The sequence below is a fragment of the Aedes albopictus genome, chromosome 3, assembly GCF_035046485.1.
Source record: "Aedes albopictus strain Foshan chromosome 3, AalbF5, whole genome shotgun sequence".
In the NCBI taxonomy this organism is placed as follows: Eukaryota; Metazoa; Arthropoda; class Insecta; order Diptera; family Culicidae; genus Aedes; species Aedes albopictus.
In genome coordinates this window covers 208,723,176-208,727,599 of record NC_085138.1, presented here as the reverse complement: position 1 = coordinate 208,727,599, position 4,424 = coordinate 208,723,176, and positions in this window count along the sequence as shown.

Genomic DNA, 4,424 nt, shown 5'->3' with positions numbered 1-4,424 from the left:
AGCCCGCAGAACTCCGAGATCTCACAGAAGTCAACATTACGGAGATCCTCGACACCCATGTACAGCGGTTGAGTGCTCTTGCGAAACGACTGCGGCGTTATGGAGAATGTTCGAAGCGGAAGGAACAAAACCGGATGTTCAACATTAACGAAAGAGAGTTCTACAACTGCATCCGAAACGACAAGCCTGACTATGGAGAAGGCCTTCCGGAGATTGGCGAAGTTACACAGTTCTGGGCCAATCTATGGGAGAACCCTGTCCAGCACAGCGACGATGGGATGTGGTTGGCAGAAGAAGAGCGACAGTGTAATGGAGTTGGAGACATGACCGCGGTCGTAGTAACCGCTCAGGATATACGCGAGGCTACCCGGTATACCAGAAATTGGGCTGCACCAGGACCCGATTTCGTGCACAATTTTTGGTATAAAAAGCTCACGACGATCCACGGGCGGATGGCGGAATGCTTCAACATGGTGCTAGAAGACCCCACGCAGCTACCAGAGTTCATTACCAGGGGTATCACTTATCTTCTGCCGAAGGACCAAAACACAGCTGACCCAGCAAAGTACAGACCAATAACGTGTCTTTCGAGTCTGTACAAAGTGCTGTCGTCGGTGATAGCGAGGAGGATACAAACCCACTGCGATGCCAACAACGTGATGACCGAAGAACAAAAAGGGTGTCGCAAAAACACGCAAGGCTGCAAAGATCAGGTCATTATAGATGCAGTCATTGTGGGTCAAGCCACCGATAAGCAGAGGAACCTGAGCATGGCTTACATCGACTACAAGAAGGCGTACGACTCAGTGCCGCACTCGTACCTTCTTAAGGTGCTGCAGTTGTACAAGGTAGACGGGAACGTCATCAGGCTGATGCAACATGCGATGGGGATGTGGAGCACGTCCCTACAAATCACCGACGGAACAGCTGTGTTGCGGTCCAGAACTCTCAGCATCAGGAGGGGTATATTTCAAGGCGATACCTTCAGTCCGCTATGGTTCTGCCTTGCAATGAACCCCCTCAGCAGAGCACTCAACCAATGCAACTATGGCTACCAACTGAAAAGTGGGGGAAGGAGTACAAGAATAACCCACACCTTCTTTATGGACGACCTGAAGCTGTTTGCGGAATCAGTACAGAGGCTGCATCAACTGTTGCAGCTTGTGACGGTGTTCAGCAACGACATCCGGATGGAGTTTGGAATTGACAAATGTCGGTCAGTCCATCTTCGCCGGGGTCAAGTAGTGGACGCCAGCTGTTTCCGCGTCAACGAACAGGAGGAGATTCGGAATATGGTTGAAGGCGAAGTGTACAAGTACCTCGGCTTCCTGCAACTTAGAGGTATTCGCCACACAGCGATCAAGAAGGAACTGCAGGACAAGTTCTTGCATCGTGTCAACTGTGTTCTGAGGAGCTTTCTGTCAGCCGGCAACAAGGTGAAGGCGATCAACACGTTTGCTGTGCCCCTGTTGACCTTCAGCTTTGGGGTGGTAAAGTGGACCAAGACTGACCTCGAGGCGTTAGAACGAGCAGTACGAGTGGCGTTCACCATGCACCGCATGCGCCATCCAAAGTCGTCCATTGAGAGAGTCACCCTGCCACGCGCAGTAGGAGGAAGAGGCGTCACCGATATCCAGGCACTATGTGTCTCCCAGATCCAGCAGCTGCGGGCATATTTCGTAGAAAGCCAGAACCGTCACGAAATGTACCGCACTGTATGTGAAGCTGACCACGGTTACAGCGCCCTGCATCTGGCGCAGGAGGATTATCAGCTGAACTGCGACATCAAGACCGTCGACGAGATGATCGTAACGTGGAAGCAAAAGGAGTTGCATGGGACGCACCCCCATCAACTGGAACTCGAGCACATCGATAAGGCGGCGTCAAACGCGTGGCTGGTGCGGGGTGACCTGTTCTCAGAAACAGAAGGTTTCATGGTAGCCATCCAGGACCGGGTAATTGCGACGAAGAACTATCGGCGGTACATATTGCACGAGGACGTGAAGGACCGTTGTAGGAAGTGTAATTCAGTAGGGGAAACGATCGAGCATGTCGTTGCAGGCTGTTCAGTGTTAGCTGGATCAGCTTACCTCGATCGTCACAACGAAGTTGCCAAGATTGTGCACCAACAGCTTGCTTTAAAGCACAACTTGGTCGACAGATTTGTACCCTACTAGAAGTACCAGCCGGACCCGGTTCTGGAAAATAGTTGCATAAAGCTGTACTGGGATCGCGAGATCATTACGGACGTCCTCATTCGTGCCAACCGGCCTGACATTGTGGTTTTCGACAAAAGGATGAAGCGAGTAACTCTCATCGACATCGCTGTACCGTTAGACCATAATGTCCAATCAACGTTCTCCGGCAAGATAACCAAGTACCACGACCTAGCGGAGGAGTTGAAGCAGATGTGGCACCAGGAGGACGTCCGTATAGTTCCGGTTGTCCTCTCGGCAACCGGAGTTGTCCCTAAATCTCTCCTGAGGTCTCTAGACGAGCTGGAACTGAAGAAGGACCTGAACAGCATCCTGAAAGCGGTGATTCTTGGAACCTGTAGTATAGTTAGGCGGTTCCTGAATCATCACAACTGAAAGTACATCCAAAAGCAGACTCATTAGGATAAGCTAAAAAACCGGCTAATGAGATCCACAGAGCCTAATCCCCTTTGGCATTCCGATTGCCCGGGGTAGGTGAAAGTTTCCAGCAATTTTTGCTGAGAAGTGCCAAAACTCTATAATAATAATAATAATAATAATAATAATAATAATAATAATAATAATAATAATAATAATAATAATAATAATAATAATAATAATAATAATAATAATAATAATAATAATAATAATAATAATAATAATAATAATAATAATAATAATAATAATAATAATAATAATAATAATAATAATAATAATAATAATAATAATAATAATAATAATAATAATAATAATAATAATAATAATAATAATAATAATAATAATAATAATAATAATAATAATAATAATAATAATAATAATAATAATAATAATAATAATAATAATAATAATAATAATAATAATAATAATAATAATAATAATAATAATAATAATAATAATAATAATAATAATAATAATAATAATAATAATAATAATAATAATAATAATAATAATAATAATAATAATAATAATAATAATAATAATAATAATAATAATAATAATAATAATAATAATAATAATAATAATAATAATAATAATAATAATAATAATAATAATAATAATAATAATAATAATAATAATAATAATAATAATAATAATAATAATAATAATAATAATAATAATAATAATAATAATAATAATAATAATAATAATAATAATAATAATAATAATAATAATAATAATAATAATAATAATAATAATAATAATAATAATAATAATAATAATAATAATAATAATAATAATAATAATAATAATAATAATAATAATAATAATAATAATAATAATAATAATAATAATAATAATAATAATAATAATAATAATAATAATAATAATAATAATAATAATAATAATAATAATAATAATAATAATAATAATAATAATAATAATAATAATAATAATAATAATAATAATAATAATAATAATAATAATAATAATAATAATAATAATAATAATAATAATAATAATAATAATAATAATAATAATAATAATAATAATAATAATAATAATAATAATAATAATAATAATAATAATAATAATAATAATAATAATAATAATAATAATAATAATAATAATAATAATAATAATAATAATAATAATAATAATAATAATAATAATAATAATAATAATAATAATAATAATAATAATAATAATAATAATAATAATAATAATAATAATAATAATAATAATAATAATAATAATAATAATAATAATAATAATAATAATAATAATAATAATAATAATAATAATAATAATAATAATAATAATAATAATAATAATAATAATAATAATAATAATAATAATAATAATAATAATAATAATAATAATAATAATAATAATAATAATAATAATAATAATAATAATAATAATAATAATAATAATAATAATAATAATAATAATAATAATAATAATAATAATAATAATAATAATAATAATAATAATAATAATAATAATAATAATAATAATAATAATAATAATAATAATAATAATAATAATAATAATAATAAAAATAATAATAATAATAAAAATAATAATAATAATAATAATAATAATAATAATAATAATAATAATAATAATAATAATAATAATAATAATAATAATAATAATAATAATAATAATAATAATAATAATAATAATAATAATAATAATAATAATAATAATAATAATAATAATAATAATAATAATAATAATAATAATAATAATAATAATAATAATAATAATTTTGTCTGCACGAGG